Source organism: Ambystoma mexicanum, chromosome 4q (genome assembly GCF_040938575.1).
Source record: "Ambystoma mexicanum isolate Mex_15411 chromosome 4q, UKY_AmexF1_1, whole genome shotgun sequence".
Classification (NCBI taxonomy): domain Eukaryota; kingdom Metazoa; phylum Chordata; class Amphibia; order Caudata; family Ambystomatidae; genus Ambystoma; species Ambystoma mexicanum.
Genome location: NC_090928.1, coordinates 1,202,298,119 through 1,202,321,787, shown reverse-complemented (window position 1 = coordinate 1,202,321,787; position 23,669 = coordinate 1,202,298,119). Strand labels below are relative to the sequence as shown.

The window sequence follows — 23,669 nt, the reverse complement described above, 5'->3', positions numbered from 1 at the left end:
CTGATTGGGTTAGGGGAGGGGCACCTGGGGACTGCAGGAAGTTGAACAAAGCCCTGTCTTGGACTCAGGCAAATGTTATATTGGGGGGGTCGTAAAATGGCTTCCTCTTGGGAGAAACTGGGAGGGGCAGTGCCTCTGGGAGCCACCTGAGCTGGAGGCGGGGACAGACAGAAGCTTCCCCCGTGTGCTTTGGAACCTAAACCACACTCATCTGGGCCAGAGCATAATTTTCAAAAGATGGATAATTCATAGTACGGACCTGTCAAAATTATATAATTAATACCATTATTCTTGTGATTTTTTGGTGCACATTTTAAGAGGTGTTAGGACCCTGTGGTGTATTCTGGGGGTTACTAGCGGAAAATAGGGTCTTACTCCAAATGTCTGAATGTTAAAAATCTGACACTTCATCAATTAATGTCCATACTCCTTGCGCACATTTGTGTAATTTTTGGTAAATGTCCGATATTGGTAAACCGACCAAAACGCGCAAAATGTTGTCATTTCTGAATCCCAGCTCGCAGGAACATGGGGCTTGAACAGAGACCTGTCTTAATTCATCTGTAATATGTACATGTAATGTCAACCACTTGTGTATCTGGGAAATATGTATTTGAATCAAATATAGATTTGTGGGCAAATTGACCAGGGGAGGATCCTCTGACCCATAAACAGACCTCATCATGATGACAATCCATTTCCTTCCCCCAATCATGGGAGAGGGGAGAATTGGGCCAATGACAAGTAGAGAGGGGCAGGCTCAGTTATGCCACGCACACACCCACTTTCTAAACACATAAAAGTAGACAGTGCAGGACTGGTAGGGGCATTCACTTTACACTTTCTTGCAGGACGCTTTGCCGGGAGACTTCAGACTTCACATCCAGAGATCCAGCCTTCAAATCCTTCAATCTCTAGAACCTGTAGCAGAAATTAACTCCAGAATTTGTAGCAGAGAGGCCTGAATCCACAAGCTGAATCCTCTTCAGCAGGCCTCAAAACCAACCAAACTATTCAACAGCCGGGCGAGCTGTTTGAATTTTTTGCCAAAAACATTGGCAAGAACCTGTAGCAGTATCCAGAAAGCAGTGCTGTATCCGGAACCAGAGAGAACCACAAACCAGACTGTTGTGAGCAGAACCAGTGCTTGACAGACCCAGAGAGCAGAGCTGACCCAGAAAGCCGGGACTTCAGAACATCCGCCGGAGGTCCCGCCCATCCTGACCAGACCTTGATGGCTTATTTCAGAAATATAGTGTGAGTACTCACTGTGCCAAAACCAATCTCGTAGTTTAAAATAATCAAATCCAAACTAGTTTAGCCTATTAGAACTGCCTCCTAGAATCGTGTCATTCTGTCATCTTTAAAACTGAAAACTGTCATCTGTCATTCTGAGCTTAAAATTTCAAATCCGAAAAACTACCTTGACTAAATCGGCCGTATCTCCGGAACCGTTTGTGCTGGGAGCGGAATTTCAGCCACGTGTAAAAATCAGCAGCTCCTTGCTTTCCTTTGCTAAAATTCGTTTTAACCTGCTAGTTACTCATAGAGCATTTCTAAAGTGAGCCTGAACTAATATAAACTAGATATCACTCACCCTGAACCTCCTACAGGGAATTAAAATCAATTTTAGCATCATTTCACTTCATTGCCACCACATTCAAAGCATTTTGGGCCTGTGTTTTAAAATCATACCTGTTTTTCTCTAAGCTTGCTAGGGGGGAACTGCATTTCGTATTGCATTTTGTTGGGATTCTTGAAGACTGTGTGCTCTCCTTCCATTTCTTACATTGCAAAGGGGGGGGGTGATTATATTATCTTTTGCTAAATCATATCAAGTTATTTATGTACTGCATTTTATTCATCATTGCATTGTCCTTGAAAGCCATAAAAGCATTCTCAGCTACTTCATCCTCTCTATATCACTTCTAAGCCATCAAAAAGAGTGTACCACTGTAACATTATCCATTGTTGATCACTATCATCCTCACAAGTGTGCTATCAAATATTAATTTACTATAGAAGTGTGATATATATATATATATTGTTTAATTTTTCAAATCTTTTAAATTTGCAAAACAAATCTACTTCTTGGCTCAGTGGGGTCAGGGGGATTCTAAGAGAGGGGTGTTATACAAGGGTTCATGATCCAGATTATAACTTGCCATAAAAATATATAAATAAGGGCTTCCCTTGGGCATCCCAGACAAGGCACTGACTTAGTGGGATTGCTTGATTGGAGTCACTTACAATGTATTGTTTTTGAAATTTGAATACATTGGTTGAAAAAAAAAAATAAGTACACAACACTAAAAAGAAATATTGCAAGCTGATTTAAGAAACGTGATGCACTATGTATCTTGACTCCTACAGTACTTTTCCAAAATGTCATGGAAACTGGTGCACCAGTCCAGCAGGCCTTTTTCCCTGGAATTTGTTTTAAAAGACTAGAGGAAAGAGACATTTCGAGATGTGCTTATGATCTTCATCGCTCTATTTTTAACTTCAATCTGTGTATTACATTGTATGCCTCTTCAGAGGTATTATTCCTTTTCTCACTTTCCCCCAGAAGCGCTCACTGTCTCCTGAGCTCTGATCCTCTCTAGGCTGGACTATTGCAACAGTCTCTTTCAAAATCTTCCTGCCTCTACTCTTCGACCTTTACAACTCATCCAGAACAGGACTGCGAGACTTGTCCTTGGCCTCAAGCCCAGGGATCGTATCTCTCCAGCTCTGAAATAACCTCACTGGCTCCCCATGGCTGCAAGGATCAACTTTCTGACCCTCTGCATTGTCCACAAGGCTTTCTGGGACCTGGGATGGCACTACCTCCAACTTTCTCTTCCAAAATATCTTCCTACTCGACCTCTCCGCTCATCCACCTCCAACTCTCTGAGGGTCAGACGCTTCTCCAAGCAGAGAGTTGGGGGCAGATCTCTCTCCTCGGCTGGGGTCCAGCCTCCCTGCCTCTCTCAGACTTGAGCAGAACCACCTCCGGTCCTGGAAGCAACTCAAGACCTTCCTTTTCACTTCTACTTTCTCTCTTCCTTTCCCCTGCCGATGCACCTAACTGCTCCACGCACTGGTCACCTGGCTACTCTCTGAACTCGGGCCCAGGCTCCCGCATGTCCAGTTGCCCTTGCACTGCCTCCGGGCTCCCCCAGCACTTAGGGGTCTGTATCTGCAACCCTACGGTCCCTTCTCTCTGCACTTATGAGCCGCCCACTGACTGCACTTGTGGGTTAATTGCACTTTCCCCTTCCGCTCCCCCCAGGCACTGCTCCCCTTCCCCCTTCCCTGCACTTGCACGATCTAAATGACACAAGGCCTAATAAGATCGTTATTTTGTCCTCCCTAGAAACACTTGTGTGCAGGCGCGTTATAAATGCCACATCATATCATATGCAATGTTTCACTACAACATAATGAAAACATCACCTAATCCGGGATAAAGTACAGTATTTTAGGCACAAACAATTGCTATTGACATTGCATGTAGCATAGACTATTTTGCTGAATGTTCAAAATCTGTTTTTGTCCGTTTTCAAAATGCAAAAAGGTTTTAGTTTCAGCTAGGAAGCGCTGTATGCAATTGAGTGCCCTGGCCTGCGACTTGCGAGAGATACTGGTCTCTTGTCCAATTCAATTATCACCACAATTGATTGTTTGTAAATATGGATTTTTTTCTGAAACGAGATGGAATGACGGCCAAGTTTAACTTAACCATTATCATGTTCCATGGCAAACTCTGGTTCAACAGTTTCGTAACAATAACATCAAAAGTGATCTCTAATTTGCGCCAAGAAGTTGCATTTTATCATGACACGTGCCATAATGTCACGCAAGTGATTAGCACACAGTGTGCCAGCTTCGGATGTTTGACTGGGTAAACAACCGAAGTGTGGGCCCAATCCTTTTCACGCTGGCCTTTGCAGCAAGCACTGAACCCTCCGAGCTACCTCTTCGGATTATTATGAGAGAATCATGAATGCTCTTCCTTTTGGGGGAGTGGGCCATGCAACACCGTGTGAAGGGGGAGGGGCACAGCGTGTTTACACGTGTCCTTCAAGTACAGCTCCCCAATAAAGAGACGACCTCTGCCAACTCCCCATTTCCCCCTTCCCTTCGCCCCCATGGCCTCCACCACCCCCAGTCAGGGCAATAGAATGCCAGGTCCTAAACTGCACACAATAGGTGCCCTCTGTTAAGGGTTAACGAGGCTGCAAAGGACAGCAGCTCGGTTGTCTGCCGAGAACAGCGGCTCAGATCCCGCAGCTGCCTGCAAAGACCTCGCTAATTGTGGCTAATTGCTTCTTTGAAAGGTACAAGTTATTTTCCCAAGGCCTCACTCTCTTTCTAAGTGACTCCCCCACCCCTCTCCATCCCTTACACCCCCCAAACCCCTCCACCTCCTCTCTCGTTCTGCAGTGCCCGTCTCCCTGCACAACACAACGGTTTCATTATGCGTTCGCAAAGTTGTCGTACTTTCGGGGGATGTCACACAACCAAGGATATAGCGGGCAACATTGCGGCTAAAAGAGAGGGGGTGTGGAGGGGTGGGTGTCTCCAACAACATCCCGAGGGTGCTCAACTCTGACAACAGACCTAGAACACGACACAGATGACAAGAAGATACACACTGGAGACCGAAACAGGCGAAAGTTTCAGAGGAGGGACGGAATGGGCGTACTCATCAGGACCCCTCCTTATTGATATTGGTAAGGCGCGATGGGCTTTAATGCTCTGTTATCACACGAAGCTAGACTTTACGTAACATAATATGCTGGGGTTTGCTGTACCCGTTTCCACTGGTCTTCCACTCCCCTCGTGATCTTTATTCCCCGTCTTAATCTACAATTCCTATTCCTTCTTCTAACACTTCTGCCCCCGATTTTTTATCATCTGTATCGACATTACTCCCCCACACCCCCACCCCTGAGCTTCCTCTTTTTTTTCCTTCCCTTGAATATCAGAACCCTTTTTCTCTAGGCCCTCTTCCCTGGGCCCTCTTCCCTAGGCCCTCTTCCCTTACTTTTCTCATGGTGCTCTCTCCATCTTCCATTAGGGGTAGGTTCCTTGCTTTCTTTTCCTCCTCCTTGTACCTTTGCATTTGTTTTCTGTGGACTTTTCAATCTTCATCTTTTTACCACTCGCTCTTCTTCTCCCCTTATACATCTTTCCGTTTCTATTTCCTTGCTTTCTTCCTCCCTCCCATGTCTCTGGCTCTTTCTTGATGATTTCAATCTTTGTCTTTCTACCACTCACTCTTCCTGTCCCCTTGTACTTCTACCACTTTCTGTTACTCTTTCTTTGCTTTATTCCTCCCTCCCCTGTCTCTGGCTCTTTCTTGGTGGTTTAAATCTTCATCTTTCAGTAGTGGAATTGAAGAATACGTTGATAACACGCAAGTAACACTACAAACACGAGAGGGGTGTGCTGTTTTCTACAGACTCCTGCCAAAAGGAATTCCAGAAAGATTTGCCTTGGTCATAAAGTAACAAACACAAAGTGCACAAACCGCTCATCCACGTGCACTTCCAATGATGTAGTAGGGTTTGCTGCCACCAAGAAAGGAGAAACTAACGCCCTGTGACATGACAATCAGGTCTTTAGGTGGGCCGGGGCTAGCCAAGGCCCCGTACAGGCAGTGTCTACAAATTGCCATTGAACTGGGGCTCTGCCGGGCCTCTCTAACTTGATTTCCTGGTGCCAAATGCGAAGGTGATGATGATGTGTCATAACAATACTGCTTTTTTCTAGTAGATGTCACTGTATCCCCGGCTGAATATTATGGTGTGCCTTATCTGGTCCCCGCTAGATCTCTTACCCCCAGGGGTCAAGCCCTAAAACTAAAATTGGGGGGGGGGGGGGTCATCAACAAATGCAATAGGATGTGTCATCGCCAGAAATGAGCATATCAAGGTGAAATATGCACATTTCATTCAATTGGCTTTGCATAACCAGCCAAATTACACAGGACGAATGGCATTTGCCTTTGATAAAATCAACACACACACAAAACCAAGTCAGGATATTTATTTTATTCTAATAGTGTTTTTGAGTCCACCCTCTGAAAAAAGTGGGAGGGCTTAGTACCGCGTGTAGGCTGCTTATCCCACTGAAATGACTGTGCCAAGGACCTTCTAATCTACCTTGGAAGCAAAGGGAGATATGAGGTGACCCTGTAGAGTATGTTTCATGTGTGTTCAGGGTTGGCAGGCCTGCTGGTGGCACAGGAAGGGACTCGGGCCAGCTTGCCACTGAGTCACGAATCCCCTGCCCCTGTGCAGTGCTGATTTCAGTGGTCAAACTTTGTAGCGCTTTGAAGACAAAAGACCCCTCTCTCGAAAAGTTGTTTCTAAATCCCCTTGCAATATGATCATGGAGTCTGCTGTGCGGGGGGGGGGCAGGGGGAGATACAAATGATAGCTTTCTCATGTGTGTCACTCATCAACATGGAGGGCCTGATTCATGGAAGTGTTTTATAATGGCGCAATCCCATAGGAAAACGTTCTGTGAATCAGGCCCAGGGTGTTCTATGTGAGCCCCGCTTTCAATCACCAGGGTAGGGGCGCAGGAAATCACAGAGAGCTCGGGAAACCACAAGGGGTGAGGCCCCAGACCGAAGCGCAGAGCTTTCAGCAAGAGTTGCAGAAAGGAACGAGCTCCATGTTCCTCCCTAGGTGGAGCACAGGACTGGCAGCCACCACCAGCCTGCCCCGTGCTCCATGTTCCTCCCTGGGTGGAGCACAGAACCGGCAGCCACCAGCCTGCCTCCAAGCTTCATGTTCCTCCCTGGGTGGAGCACTGGACCGGCAGCCACCACCAGCCCCGATCTCCATGTTCCTTCCTGGGTGGAGCACCGGACCGGCAGCCACCAGCCTGCCCCGAGCTTCATGTTCCTCCCTGGGTGGAGCACAGGACCGGCAGCCACCAGCCTGCCCCGAGCTTCATGTTCCTCCCTGGGTGGAGCACAGGACCGGCAGCCACCAGCCTGCCTCCAAGCTTCATGTTCCTCCCTGGGTGGAGCACTGGACCGGCAGCCACCACCAGCCCCGATCTCCATGTTCCTTCCTGGGTGGAGCACCGGACCGGCAGCCACCAGCCTGCCCCGAGCTTCATGTTCCTCCCTGGGTGGAGCACAGGACCGGCAGCCACCAGCCTGCCCCGAGCTTCATGTTCCTCCCTGGGTGGAGCACAGGACCGGCAGCCACCACCAGCCCCGAGCTCCGTGTTCCTCCCTGGGTGGAGCACAGGCCGGCAGCCACCAGCCTGCCCCCCAGCACCATGTTCCTTCCTGGGTGGAGCACAGGCCAGCAGCCACCACCAGCCCCAAGCTCCATGTGCCTGCCTGGGTGGAGCACAGGACTGGCAGCCACCACCAGCCACACCCCCCCCCCCTAGCTGTGCAGCTGGAACCTTCATAACTTTGCAAACACGTACCTTGTGTTTTCTCTCTCTCTCTCTCTCTCTCTCTCTCTCTCCCTCTCTCTCTCTCTCTCTCTCTCTCATTATTTCTCTCTCTCTCATTATTTCGCATACTAGGACTTTTAGTTTTCCTTTCCGGGTGTGGAAAATAAAGCTATCATGACATTATTTCAGCATAACATGTTTATATAAGGGTTTACATGTTGACAGGTTTCAGGTATTTTGAACCAGAGACCAGATGAGCGAAGGATCAGAGTAGAGTGACTTGTCAGGGAGCCAGAGACCACAGAAGTGATGGATCAGATGAGAGTGATTTGCCAGGGAGCCAAAGACCAGAAGATTGATGGATCAGAAGAGAGTGACTCATCAGGGAGTCAAAGACCAGAGGAGTGATGGATCAGAGGAGAGTGACTCGCCAGGGAACCAACGACCAGAGGAGTGATGGATCAGAGGAGAGCGACACACCAGGGAGCCAACGACCAGAGGAGTGATGGATCAGAGGAGAGTGACTTGCCAGGGAGCCAAAGACCAGAGGATTGATGGATCAGAGGAGAGTGACTTGCCAGGGAACCAAAGACCAGAGGAGTGGTGGATCAGAGGAGAGTGACACGCCAGGGAGCCAAAGACCAGAGGAGTGATGGATAAGAGGAGAGTGACTCACCAGGGAGTCAAAGACCAGAGGAGTGATGGATCAGAGGAGAGTGACTCACCGGGCAGCCAAAGAACAGTGTATTTATGGATCAGAGGAGAGTGACTCACCAGAGAGCAATGGACCAGAGGAGTGGTGGATCAGAGGCGAATGACTCACCAGGGAGCCACCAACCAGAGGAGTGATGGATCAGAGGCGAGTGACTCACCAGAGAGTCGAAGGCCAGATAATTGATGGATCAGAGGAGAGTGACTCCCCAGGAAGCCAACGACCAGAGGAGTGATGGATCAGAGGAGAGTGACTCACCAGAAAGTCAAAGACCAGATAATTGATGGATCAGAGGAGAGTGACTCCCCAGAGAGTCAAAGACCAGAAGAGTGGTGGATCAGAGGAGAGTGACTCACCAGGGAGCCAAAGACCAAAGAATTGATGGATCACAGGAGAGTGACTCACCAGAGAGCCATGGACCAGAGGAGTAATGGACTGGGGAGCCAAGGCCAGAGGTGTGATGGCCAGAGTAGAGTAAGGACCAACAGGCGACGGATCAGAGGAGCATTTCACAAGGGACTAGCGCAGTCTGGTGGCTCCACGTCATATTATTCTACTCATGGGCGTTTCTTTTTTCGTAGCTCTTCTACAGGTCTATTTTATTCCACTGGAGTGACTGCGGCCAGATGACTACAGGCATATACAGGCTGCACTGTGTTCAAGGTACGGGTAAAGGATTGCCCAAAGAGTTGCATTTCTGTGCACGCAATTACTGTCATTTAGAAATACAATTATTTATTTATTTAGATAAAAAGAAACTGCAATAATATGAAATGAACATTAAAGCGTCGCCGGCCATACCTGGACTGACTTCCTGTATCACACATAGGAACATGCAATGTGTGATGCCTCTGTCTAGAGCCCTATGCAGTTCTAATGCCAGGCCAAACACAAGGTGCTTCAGCGACGTTTGTAATTGTGTGTTTTAGTGCAAACAATGACTCCCAGATAACGCTACTAAAACTGTTGTGAAGAGATCTGTGTGTCAAATAGTGTCCTGTTTTGTTTGCAGGCATGACGCGATCAAATGTTACTATCTTTGCATGTATTGTTAGGATATTTCTGTAGGGTTAAATATAGAGCGTTTTGATGAATTATACCACGTATTGTCTAGTCAACCCCCAATGCAGCAAGAGCCAAAGAAGATTGCAAACCAAAGTCCTGCCCCTCGCTGTCCGCCTTCCCCACCCCCGCCACTCCTCCACCCCTCCCTCCAGCTTTTATGAATACAGCCAGGGTATCACAAGATCACTTTCTCCCCTCCCACCCCCGGTGTTGTGTGACATTTTTGGGGGTGAGCGAGATGATACACGCTGCTCACCCACATGTTTCAATGCACATTGTATAGTGTTGTTGCTTTCCACTGCCTTGCTTCTTACCGAATGCTATTGTTTGCTGTGTGTTATGTTGGGGAGAACTTGCCATGTCGGTGATACACTGATGCAGTGCCTTTTGTCAGTGTTCTTTAGTGCTCTCTGTGCTGTTTGGTTGTTTTTGCAGGTTTGTGTTCTTAGGGTAGTAAGTGAATTGTGTGTTGTGTGGCAATGTGTTTTTCTTTTGCTCTGTTGTTTGAGGCATTATTTTAGAGTTGCACATTGCGAAAGGTACCATTCGTTTGCATATTAGATTACTTGATGTGTGCCCCTGACGTGTGTTGTTTTGTATGTTGTTGTGTTTTTGTTGTGCTATTCGTTGTATTTGTGCTTTTTAGGGATAAATCAAGGTATTTTTTCCAGCCTTATGTGATGGCCAGAGTGACGCTCTGCACTTTGTATAGTAGTTGTGTATGTTGATGTTATCTAATGCCCTCAGAGCTATTTACTGCAAAGATTGGTTGTGTTGTATGTGTGTGTGATGTTGTGTAATACATTGGACAGTGCATAATGTTTTCATGTTTCATTATATTCGGAATCGTGTTGATCTCGTTTTATTGTGGCCCTGTGCACTGCTTTGAGGCACATTGTGATGTCTATTGAAGTTGCCCAGCGCTGACACCAGAGTCGCTATTTTCCCCATAATTCGCGCTGTGGCCTTGGTCTGTACAGTATGTGTGTTATTGTGAACTGTTTGGCTCAGGTTGGCGGGTGATTGCTGCACTGTCAGCTGCATGACTCGTCGATTGTAGCGTCTGGGAATTGTTTGCTGCACCAGATGTCTGGTTTCTTGTTACATTGTACATTTCTGAGTGTTATTTTACATAGGTAGAAATATGGGCCACCCCTCCTTAAGTGCAGGAGTGAACAGCACTTCCAATGATTTGATGTGTGGCTTGGTAGCTGACATGGCTTATACTATGGACCACGCCTCCCTAAGTGCAGGAGTGAGCAGTGCTTGCAATGATTTGATCTGGGGCTTGATAGCTGACATGGCTCATACTATGGGCCACGCCTCCCCAAGTGCAGGAGTGAGCAGCGCTTACAATGATTTGATGTGTGGCTTGATCGCTGACCTGGCTTATACTATGGACCACGCCTCTCCAAGTGCAGGAGTGAGCAGCGCTTACAATCATATGATTTGTGGCTTGATCGCTGACATGGCTTATACTATGGACCACGCCTCCCCAAGTGCAGGAGTGAACAGTGCTTAAAATGATATGATGTGTGGCTTGTTAGCTGAATTTGCTTATACTATGGACCACGCCTCCCTAAGTGCAGGAGTGAGCGGCGCTTACAATGATTTGATGTGTGGCTTGGTAGCTGACATGGCTTATACTATGGACCGCGCCTCCCTAAGTGCAGGAGTGAGCGGCGCTTACAATGATTTGATGAGTGGCTTGGTAGCTAACATGGCTTATACTACGGACCATGCCTCCCTAAGTGCAGGAGTGAGCAGCGCTTACAATGATTTGATGTGTGGCTTGTTAGCTGACCTGGTTTATACTATGGACCATGCCTCCTTAAGTTCAGGAGTGAGCGGTGCTTAAAATGATTTGATGTGTGGCTAGTTAGCTGACCTGGCTTATACAATGGACCAAGCCTCCTTAAGTGCAGGAGTGAGCAGCGCTTACAATGATTTGATGTGTGGCTTGTTAGCTGAAATGGCTTATATTATGGATCACGCCTCCCTAAGTGCAGGAGTGAGCGGCACTTACAATGATTTGATGTGTGGTTTGTTAGCTGGCATGGCTTATACTATGGACCATGCCTCCCCAAGTGCAGGAGTGAGCAGCGCTTACAATGATTTGATGGATGGCTTGTTAGTTGTAATGGCTTATATTATGGACCACGCCTCCATAAGTGCAAGAGTGAGCAGCGCTTACAATGAATTGATGTGTGGCTTGTTGGCTGAAAAGGCTTATACTATGGACCACGCCTTCCTAAGTGCAGGAGTGAGCAGCGCTTACAATGATATGATGTGTGGCTTGTTAGCTGAAATTGCTTATACTATGGACCACGCCTCCCCAAATGCAGGAGTGAGCAGAGATTAGAATGATTTGATGTGTGGCTTGTTAGCTGTAATGGCTTATACTATGGACCACGCCTCCTTAGGTGCAGGAGTGAGCGGTACTTACAATGATTTGATGGATGGCTAGTTAGCTGACCTGGCTTATACTATGGACCACGCATCACTAAGTGCAGGAGTGAGCAGTGCTTACAATGATTTGATGTGGGGCTTGGTAGCTGACATGGCTTATACAATGGACCATGCCTCCCTAAGTGCAGGAGTGAGCGGCGCTTACAATGATTTGATGTGTGGCTTGTTAGCTGACATGGCTCATACTATGGACCACGCCTTAAGTGCAGGAGTTAGCGGAGCTTGCAATGATTTGATGTGTGGTTTGTTATCTGGCATGGCTTATACTATGGACCACACCTCCCTAATTGCAGGAGTGAGCAGCGCTTACATTGATTTCATGTGTGGCTTGCTAGCTGACCTTGCTTATACTATGGACCGCGCATCCCTAAGTGCAGGAGTGAGCAGCGCTTACAATGATTTGATCTGGGGCTTGATAGCTGACATGGCTTATACTATGGACCACGCCTCCCCAAGTGCAGGAGTGAGCAGCGCTTACAATGATTTGATGTGTGGCTTGGTAGCTGACATGGCTTATACTATGGACCACGCCTCCCCAAGTGCAGGAGCGAGCAGCGCTTACAATGAATTGATGTGTGGCTTGTTTGCTGAAAAGGCTTGTACTATGGACCACGCCTCCCTAAGTGCAGGAGTGAGCAACGCTTACAATATGGTGTGTGGCGTGTTAGCTGAAATGGCTTATATTATGGATCACGCCTCCCTAAGTGCAGGAGTGAGTGGCGCTTACAATGATTTGATGTGTGGCTTGTTAGCTGACATGGCTCATAATATGGACCACGCCTTAAGTGCAGGAGTTAGCGGAGCTTGCAATGATTTGATGTGTGGTTTTTTAGCTGGCATGGCTTATACTATGGACCACGCCTCCTTAAGTGCAGGAGTGAGCGGTGCTTACAATGATTTGATGGATGGCTTGTTAGCTGTAATGGCTTATGCTATGGACCACACCTCCTTAAGTGCAGAAGTGAGCAGCGCTTACAATGAATTGATGTGTGGCTTGTTTGCTGAAAAGGCTTGTACTATGGGCCACGCCTCCCTAAGTGCAGGAGTGAGCGGCGCTTAGAACGATTTAATGTGTGGCTCGTTAGCTGACATGGTTAAAACTATTCTCACATTCCGGGTAAAACTGAATTTTCATGCATTTGTTAAACCCAACTCAACATTGATGGTAGTTGCTTATAATTTCCACTGTAATACAGAACGAAAATATATGCCCTTAACACTTTAAAAACAAAGATTGGACAACAGTTTTTTTTTTTTTTTTTTTTTAAGGTATAGGAAAGGCACTTGCCAGGCACAGCCGTAGTGGTATTAACTGGCCATTGATGGTTGCAGGTGCAAAATTGTGCGAGTACCTGGGCATCTAAAAGCAGTGCCTGGCAAATCCCTAATGCTGATAAACAAGCCCAAACTGTTGGCTTTGCCAAAGCTTGTTTTTAACAGGACATCAGTGAAGGACATGCATTGTGCTTATAAATCGAGTGGCTGAAGTATGACCTGGTTAAGACATTTGTATTACACCAATAGCAGGTTTACCACTCCAAGTAAGTCATTGGCTGTCAGGAGACTGCTTTGAAAAAACACTGGCAGGGACTTCGAGTGGAAAGTTTGATAGTAAGGCTTGATTAAAACAAGCTCAAAGAGTTGCCCTGAGGAGGTGTTTTGGGTGGGGAGGGGCAGGAACTTGGTGTGAATGGGCATAGGAATTAGCATGGCCATAGTAAGTGAATGGTTGGGCCCATAACCAAAAAACACATACAGGCTGTGTGTCCCTCCTCATATGCCATTTCTCCCTATCTGTAATCTAATGCAATTCCTTTGGCTTGTAGGTAGTGCTAAAGCGCCACGTAACAGCCAATACTAAAAAAGAAAACATAACTATTAGCGACTGAGAAAAGGCCCAAGGTTGCAGACAGTCATCACCCCCGTGTTTTGGGGCAGAGACGGATAGTAAGTAACATCACTGAGGTCTCTCTGAGGCTCAAGAGAAAGGCTTGGCCTGGTGGGCCATTAATATTCTCCCATCTTCGCCCCTGAGCGCTGTAGAGAGCACTATAAACACAGATATTTGCTTGGTTAGGAAAAGAGACTCTTACCGTGATTTCAGGCTAATACTTGCACCTGGGCAAAAGCATTACCATATTTTCCTTTCTCATTCATGTCTGGATAATTTTTGTCCCGCTATTGGATCTCCAATATGATGTCCATCGCAAGAACACCTGAGCATGCCCTTAAAACGTGCATAGATCGTGAGCGTGTACAGTGTTGCATGGAGACTGCTCTGGGATTTTAATGTCACTGCGCCCAAGTCAGGAGTGAAGTCCTGTGCTGAAATAAATGAACAATCCCACTCCAAGACCAGCTGTCTGAGGGTTGGTGCTTAAGCAACTTTTCTCATTCTTACATTTCTCCTTCTAGGTCTGTGGACTGCAGTGCCCCCTAAGAAACACAGAGTTTTTAAACACGGTGGTGAGACCCCTCGTTGAGCCTGTATTGGGGCCGCTAGTTGTATTCTGACTGCTACGCAGAGGCGGATTTACCACTTGCCAGGCAGACAAACGGCGAGCGGGCCCCTGTGGCGGAATGCAGGCACATCACAGTTGATGTTTTACTGTCGGACGTGTTGCTAAAACAGCTGCTGGATTGTCCTGCAATCACAGTGGTCCCCCAGGAGGATTTTTTGGGCACACACAGAGAGAACGTGCTGTGGATCTGACGACACCCACAGGCACTGAAATACGTTCGTAAAATGAAATAGATTTGTAAAAAGCAGAAGCATGCAACGAGGGGGTGTTGCCAACGTTTGAAAAATGAATTAAATGTGTGTAGCCGTGTAAGGGGGATGGGTACCTGAAAAACAGACAGAAAGCCTCTGATTGACCACGACACAGGTCAATAACACGCATTAGCTCTGTGGACACAACCAACTCCGCTCTTCATCTCTACATCATACGTCGGTGTCGCCTGCCCTGAAAGCAGCTCTCTCACCGGCCAATCCCTCTACCCTTCCATTTAAATGAATGGGCTTTCACCCACCAAAAGCAAAATCGGGTGTTTTCACCCGCCATCGGGTGACAACATGTTGCTACTTCCATGAAAGGTGCACCATCAAGTTTCATTATAGAGACAAACATCTTTTGTAGCACTGCTTAGCCTCTAGGTGTTGGTTTACAGCCATTTAAATGAAAATGTAGTCCAAGTAATGTCAGGAACTGGCTGCATGGCATGGTTCAAAATCAAGGGAGCTGGGCACGAAACCAGTGTACCCATGCTTTAGCTTTTTTGCTGCTTTCATTAACACACGTTTGTTGTTGCAGTTTACAATGCAACTTGGATATTCATATAAGGGCCCCACATAAAATGTTAGTGGGAGCACTTGTGCGTTATGTACCCCCCAACCATTCTCTCCTATAAGGGTGTGTTACTCAGACCATGTACATAGCTGCCTGGGTTCTATACGCCCATCCTGGAAGGTGTTCTGTGTGCCCAGTCTTACCTGGACTCCCTGTGCGCAGCCTGGACCACACTATGTGTTCCCACCTCGTGCGGGCTGAACCTGCAGTGCCTTCTCCCTGGGCTCTGTATGCCCCCTCTGGCTCGTGTTCTTATGCCCAACATGGCCCGCTCTATGTAGATCCTGTCTGACCTGGGTTATGTGTGCATGCCCAGCCTGGACTGGGAGCAGCCTTGCTTAGCTTCTGGGGTATGCCCACTCTGGACGCATTTGTGTATGCCCAGCCTGGCTTGGGTTCTCTATGGCCTCACTGACTCAGGTTCTGTATGTCCTCTTATGCCCACTCTGGCCTAGTGTCTGTATGCCCAGTCTGGACAGGGTTCTGTGTGTATGCCAGCCTGGACTTGGTTCTGTATTGCCCAGTGTTGGACTGTATTGTGTATGGGCAGCACATACTGTTCGTTTTTGTCTTGATTTCTGTATGCTCACACACCCAGCAGGGCTTTTCCTGAAAGCACATGAAATGTATCCACGAGCCCATGTCCTACATGCACTGTATAGATGTGTATATGAGGAGGAGCAGGTCTGCTGTATTGTATGTGAGAAAAGAGCATCATGGCAGCCAGTTGCCGCTCAGTGGGAGGAGTGTGGCAGATCTGCTTGTGCTGATGCTTGCGGCCCCGCCTCTCTAGGCCCCGCCTCATCTAATATTACCATTGATAGCAAAGCCTGATGAGGAGGCTCAGCTTTTTCCAGTTAGTCAGACCCCTAAACACAGATAACTGTAATAAAGACAACTTCAAATAAAAAAAGCTTTTGTTTCGAAAGTCTGCCATTGTGCACTTATGACTGCAACTAACTCCGCCCACCCTAAGCTCCACCTCCATGACCCGCCGACCTAGGGCCCTTTGTCAGGTGCTTCCCGCTGGGCCCTTTGCCGTAAATCTGCCACTGCTGCTATACCGAAGACACTCAGGTTAACTTGCGCGACTCAAGAACGATACGCCAGTCCTCCACCATAAAAGGTCACGCAGTAGCTTTAGCAGGTAAATAAAGTTATGAACATAAGAAGGCGACTACATCCTGCTCCTACGCTAGGAGAGCTGAAATAGTTATGGAGCGATCCGTGGGGCATTCGGCTGCCATCTTGGATTCGACAATGGTTCAATGACCAATTGATTGCTACTCGGAATACTGGGAGATGATTTTGATTTCATGTTCACAAATGATTAAAGGAGAGTTTGTACAGGTGTGCAACCTTCCTTGGGAAGCCAGAAACATATTGGCGTAATTTTCGAAACTCAACAGTTTTGTTTGGAAGTTGAATCTGAAGTGTGCTACAGTGCAATGGACAACAATTTAATTCTTAATTTCATGATGGCTGCTCAATTCAATCCTTTAGGCTATTTTGAGTGAATTCAGATAAAAGATGCAGTGCTCTTTGCATAGATATAATGGCTTTTCTGCATAGATATAATGTTTTCCTTTACCAGTTTGTGACAGACTCCCATCACAACGCCACCCACTACCTCCTATGCCCTGTAATATTATATATTTTTACTCGTGTGTGTGTGTGTGTGTGTGTGTGTGTGTGTGTGTGTGTGTGTGTGTGTGTGTGTGTGTGTGTGTGTGTGTGTGTGTGTGTGTGTGTGTGTGTGTGTGTGTGTGTGTGTGTGTGTGTGTGTGTGTGTGTGTGTGTGTGTGTGTGTGTGTGTGTGTGTGTGTGTGTGTGTGTGTGTGTGTGTGTGTGTGTGTGTGTGTGTGTGTGTGTGTGTGTGTGTGTGTGTGTGTGTGTGTGTGTGTGTGTGTGTGTGTGTGTGTGTGTGTGTGTGTGTGTGTGTGTGTGTGTGTGTGTGTGTGTGTGTGTGTGTGTGTGTGTGTGTGTGTGTGTGTGTGTCTCCAACGCATGGGCACAACAGATGCCAACATTACACAATGCGTGGCCTCATGGCTGGCAGACAATGGCTGTGTAGGCCACGGGGTCTAACAGTGTAAGCCATGGGCACTGCATTGCCAACCTAACAAGACAGATGCAGAAGGAAGAAATCAGTGCCAGCTCGAGGGGGGCTGAGCCTGGGTAATGAAATGTCGCAGACTCTTCCGTTGCTTCTGTGTCTGTATTAGTAACGTGCGGTGTGACAGCATCAGTCGGCGGGCTCCAGAATTATGAAGGAGATGTGCTGGCTGTATAATCAAACTAACGCACAACCTCTCACACCTCTGACTACTGTCTTCCGAAGGGTGTTCATACCCCCGCAGTGCTTCGAGGCCATAGCAATGGTAGCAGGCACTATACAAATGCCCTTAACATAAAATGCACCCATCCAGTCATTCATCCATAGACGCAATTTCAACAAGGCCATCTTGGCTCAGGCCTAGGGGCCAGATTGCCAGAGGAGCAGCATGTTATTGCAGTTCATTTTTAATTTACTGGTTTTCATGTTTTAAATATAAATCCAACCTTGTTTCTCGGAGTCTGGCTGCTCCACAGCACTGCGAGAAATGATCAGCTGTTAGCAGTCATTCCACTCCGACAGCTATAGTTTTTCCGGGCTAAACTTGTACACATGTTCGATATTTACAAAAGCTTCATTGTTAGAGTGACATTTGTTTAAAAAAAGAAATAATAATAAAGGAAGCACGTACCAAACGCAGCATGCTTTAGGTATTTAGTAATTCAGTCATAAAACTCTGACACACTGATATAAAACTTTGGTCGTTCTTTTTTTCCCAAAATGTTTTTTAATATCCAGTCAAATCCTCATTGGTTTTATTGGTGGCACTTTGCATTATCTTTGGAGTTATTTCTACTCAATACAAACATACACTGTGTTAAGCAGTCTCTTTTATATTCAAATACATGCATTGTTTTAAACCATTGCTAAAATGAGGGATTTCCCTTCCCAAAAGTAAAGGTTAAAAATGATGCATCAGTTTACAATATCAAGCGCATGCCTAGGCTTAGGTCAAGCACAGAGTTCCCACAGGTGGTGGCCCTGAAATGATGTTAAGAAGCAAGCACTCATTTCCCTCCCCGGACCCACATATCAGAGGTCTGTGGCCTCCCAAAAGATGCAAACATGAAATAGATCATAGAAAAGGTAAACTGGCAAAGAGTAAACCTGTGTGTGCAAGTGCATCAAGAGACCTGTGAAAGGATACCCAAAGACATAGAAGGGTGAGAGCAAACGCTGTGTTCCAAAGGTGCACACTGTTTCACAGCTGTGAAGGTGTCCCGTAAAGACATCCATCCAGCCTTCTTTACAGACGCTGCTCAGTACTAAGCACGTAAAAGGCATCCCTGCTGGGTTTATCATGTCACTTTAATTACATTCTACTGCACGCTCAGTACTACCAGGAGAACCAACTGCAAACTACGACACACAATGCACAACTGTGATGTTTATAAGTTCTTTACATTCATTATATTTAAATAAACAGTCGGATTTTTACTGTGAAACAGTACTTCAAACGACAGCAGGACCCCTATAGCTAAACCCACAAATCTCACAATGTTCCTATGTATTGTACAGTCCAACAAACTCTACGTTAACAAACATTTGAAATGACCTTACACGCAAGCTGGCGAGACCCATATCCCAAACCACACCCACAAAGGTAAGATTGTGCCCGAACCATTGAACAATTTTACTCTTGGAATGTTGGGTCTTTTGAACAATAGCACAAACAGCAATGATGTAAACAGTATGTACCACTTCCTTTGTTATAAAAGGTGCCTGCATTGCACAGCTACGAGGAATGCTGTTGCTTCTCACACATGAATGTTCAGGGTCGCCCTTTTCCATTTCTCCACCGTGAGAATGCACGGCCAAAGAGTCCAAGAACCTTCTGCAACTGTCTTTACTCTACTGAGGTGTTTATGCCCAGGCAAAGTTAACAACTTCACTTGTGATTTTTCCCTATTTTAATGGCTTTCCAGCCCAAGGGATTGGAGGTACATCGGCTGCAGCAGGTAACTTGCCTTATTTCCATGTTGCCCCGTGCTTACACCACATCTGTAACCATGAGAAGGGGGTTGAGTTCTTTTTATTCAGAACCACGTGCATATGTTTCATATGCAAACTTTACTATTTGACAAGACCAGATGTAGGAATTTAGTTATGTGTCTTTAATATTACAGACTAGTCTAAGTGCTTCTCATAGAGTGACCGCATGCAATTTCTGAGAGAAACCAGATATTTGCATTAAAAGCAAAATTCCTCACTCACTTGAGCCCAGTTGAGAGACAGATTACGTTCTTATCACTTCCTCTAAAAGATTGTTTTCGGACTTAACCGAAAGTAGACACTTAGCCATAACAATTACCTCTAGTGAACCCAACTGTAGAACACACTGCCCTCTCCAAATCTTGGGCAGCAGAGATCTGAAAACACTCTTTCGACTAACAGAGAAGATGACAGGCTTGACTTAATGGAGAGCGAGCAATAGCTTTCTGATCCCCGAAACCTTAAAAATGTCCCTATAACGTTACAGAGCCTAAATGGGGGACACAATGGGGATGAAGGGGTGTCGTTTGGACAACGCGGACAGCGTTTGTTGAAGGAGTGGCATCTGGTGAAGGTGCACAGTCTGGCAGAGGTGGAGTAAAGTTGTGGGAGGGAGGTGTGTGCACTTTGTTGGGCCTAGGGCAGCAGAAAGCCTAAATACGCCACAGCATTCATCCATCTCTATCTATCTAGCTGTGTATCTTTCTAACTCTCTGTCCATCTATCTAGCAATGTGCCTGTGTGTCTATGTATCTTTCTATCTGTATGCATCTATCTTTCCACCTAGCTAACACTCTGCCGGTATATCTATCCATATATCTGTGTATCTTTCTATCGCTCTATCATCTATCTAGCACTCAACCTGTGTACCCATCTATCTGTGTATCTTTCTATCACTCTATCCATCTATACCCATCTATCTAGCACTCTGCCTGTGAATATATCTATCTAAACTCTATCAATCTATTGCTATCAATCTGTCTATCAATATATACCATCCATCTATCGCTCTATGTATCTCTTTATAGTGCGGTCAATCTATCCATGTTTCTATCGCTCTATCCATCTATCTAGCACTCTGCCTGTGTATCCATCTATATGTGTATCGTTCTATCGCTCTATCGTGCTATCTAGCACTCAACCTGTGTATCCATCTGTCTGTGTATCTTTCTATCACTCTATCCATCTACATCCATCTATCTAGCACTCTGCCTGTGTATCCATCTATATGTGTATCGTTCTATCGCTCTATCCTGCTATCTAGCACTCAACCTGTGTACCCATCTATCTGTGTATCTTTCTATCACTCTATCCATCTATATCCATCTATCTAGCACTCTGCCTGTGAATATATCTATCTAAACTCTATCAATCTATTGCTATCAATCTGTCTATCAATATATACCATCCATCTATCGCTCTATAGTGCGGTCAATCTATCTATGTTTCTATCGCTCTATCCATCTATCTAGCACTCCGCCTGTGTATCTATCCATCTATATGTGTATCTTTCTATCGCTCTATCCATCTATCTAGCACGCTTCCTGTGCATATATCCATCTAAACTCTATCAATCGATCTATCAATATATACCATCCATCTATCGCTCTATGGGTCTCTTTATAGTGCGGTCAATCTGTCTATGTTTCTATCGCTCTATCTATCTAGCACTCCGCCTGTGTATCTATCCATCTATATGTGTATCTTTCTATCGCTCTATCCATCTATCCAGCACTCTGCCTGTGTATCCATCTATATGTGTATCTTTCGCTCGCTCTATCCTGCTATCTAGCACGCTTCCTGTGTATCCATCTGTCTGTGTATCTTTCTATCGCTCTATCCATCTATCTAGCACGCTTCCTGTGTATCCATCTGTCTGTGTATCTTGCTATCGCTCTATCCATCTATCTAGCACGCTTCCTGTGCATATATCCATCTAAACTCTGTCAATCGATCTAGCAATATATACTATCCATCTATCGCTCTATGTATCTCTTTATGGTGCGGTCAATCTATCTATGTATCTATCGCCCTATCTATCTGTCGCTCCGTGTATCCATCGGCTCTCCCTGTACGTCTCTCTGTCCGACTGCTTCTCTAGCCTCTAGATGTGAAGAGCCCCGCTTGGCTGTAATACATGTCTTATGCTGACAGGTCGCTTAATTTGCGGAGGCACAGGGAAGCACAGAACCCCCTCGTGTGCCAGGATAGCACTCCGCGGGGGGTATTAGCCCCTCGCCAGCTTTCGCGGGCACAGCATGCCCCTTCTTGGGGAGGAAGGGAGGCGGGGGAGGGGATTCGGAAACAGGAGTAAACACACCTGACTTCTGTGCATATCTCCAGTGATCTCGGGGCGGCTGGCACGTCAGTGCAGGGAGTGTGCCCCGGCTGCGCTGCCAGGGAAGGCATGTTGCCTCACTTTGGACCCCCGACCCCGGTCCCCCCCCCCTCCCGCGAGATCCTGGAGAGCTGCTGGGCCAGGGGAGTTGCTAGGTCTGGAAAAGACCTGGGGCTACACTGATGTTGCAACTGTTGGGACTGGGGGCTAGCTAGTCTTTTGGCTGTAGCTCCTGAGATTCTATGCGGGGCTACAACCAAAAGATCACGGGCTATAGCCCCTTTAGCCCCCCCCCCCCTTAGCAACGCCCCTGTGCTGGGCCCTGGGGGTGAATTACGAGGGGCTTTTGGCGTTTACTCGGGCGCTGCTCGGTGACTTGTCGTCGTTGCCTCTTCTGTGCGTGCGGTGCGTGGGGTGCGCTGTGTTCCAGGCCACGGGGAGGTTCGGCGATACGTTCTTCTCACCCCACAACCTGCACAGGTCCCAGAGCGGACACACGTGCCTGCGTGCACCCTATGCACTCTCTGCCCAGGGACCCTGACTGCACGCACCCCGCCCCGCCTAGGCGCTAGCCTCCCACGGGACCCTGTGAGTGTAACTGAGTCTCGCCCAAGGTGCGTGCTCTCGCAGCACACCCCTTCCCAGTACCAATGCCCGCACAGAGAGGCGCATGCACGGACGCACTAGTGGCATGCCTCGCTGTGGCACCGGGTCGTTCATGTGTAAGCTGTCTCGGGACACTGCACGCGCGTGGACAGACTCAGCCCTAGTGTACACAGCCTCCTGTGCACCATGGCTGTGCGGCGAGAGAACCCACATGGCTAATGACAGGGTGCGCCAAAATCACTGCGCGCGCGTGTTCGTGCGTGTATGTACGTGTAAAAGTGGCTCTCTGAGCACGTAGAAGTGCACACATCCTCCTCAGTGAAATGGAGGTACTCAGAGCCAGGGGGCGAGGGGTACCCACTCAGACAGTGCACCCTGTACATGCACGTATGACCCAGCCCAGGCTTCCTGCTGAATGCCCAATCCCGTGTACACGGGCTGCACGCCAGGACCACATGCACACGATCTCAGCCAGACTGCCATGCAAGTGTGCAATCAGCACAGGCCCCCTGCGTATCCGCAACCCCCCTGTGCGCCAGTGCTGTACCCAGAACCCAACACGAGCTCTGTATATTTAAGCGTAGCACGCGCCGTCCCAAGAGCCAGGTCTGTGCACCTTGTAATAGGGTGCACGCAAGTAGAAACTCGTCCCAAGAGCGCACGCGCTGCATTTTCTCCCACGTGCCGGTGATGTGCATGAGCTTCGTGTGAGCAGGTGCAACTCACTCCAGGTGCCCATGAAGTTTGCACCCTTCTGCCCGCGTGTCCCTGCCACGCCGAACTTCTGGGGTGCCGAGGTTCACACCCCCGCGGGAGCCAGCTGCCCGAAGCGCAATGTATAAGCGAGAGTGCACTCGTCAGCCCCCCCGCCCCTTCCCCATCTTCCTATATATGCATGTACAGACTGTGCCCTTCTGACCCCCAAAGCAGACACGCCCCTCTACACCACCCCATCCCTTGCACGAAGCCTGCAACGCGCCCGGCCCGCTCCTAGAATCGGAAGGGCGACCCTCTGACCCCCAATGCTGCTCACAGACTTAGGGGTGCACAGTACAGCTCACGCGAGCCCCTGCCGATTGCCCAGGGTACCCAGAGAGCTCTGGTGCCCTGTGCACGTGTCTGCTGCGTCCCCAGAGTTGTGCACGTGTTGCTGAGAGCTGTTCCCTTCGTGCACGCACCTCCGAACCAAGAGTACACAAGGCAGCCACAGTGCACCTGTTGTGCAACCTCGGGCTTCAAAGAGTCGGGCCCCTACGGTGATATAGACGCGATGCACGTGCCGTGCACGCCCACCGGGTGCTGAGACTTGACACCACGGCGCAGCGCGCGGGTGCTCGGGCAGTGCATAGCATGGCGGTGCACTCTCGCGCCAGGTGGCCACCCCACCCTTCTTCTTCGAGCCCCCCACGAGAATCGAGATTGCCCCCCGAAGTCCATTTTAATTGTCGGTTCTCCAGAGGCGCAACATAGCGTCGGAGCTCGGTGCCACCAACTCACACAACGCCACCTCGGCTATTGTTGGGGAAGACGGACACACACTGCCTTGTCTGCACCAGAGCCCAGGACCTCGGAAGTCGACAACGTGAGTCTGAAAGGCGATGGGTTAGA

At 47.8% G+C, this 23,669-nt stretch overlaps 1 protein-coding gene across 2 annotated transcripts in view; it reads right to left on the bottom strand.

Annotated features, from left to right (window-relative positions):
• The window catches only part of MDGA1 (MAM domain containing glycosylphosphatidylinositol anchor 1), a 1,353,685-nt gene that overhangs the window by 1,328,283 nt on the left and 1,733 nt on the right, over positions 1-23,669 (bottom strand). The window lies entirely within an intron of this gene.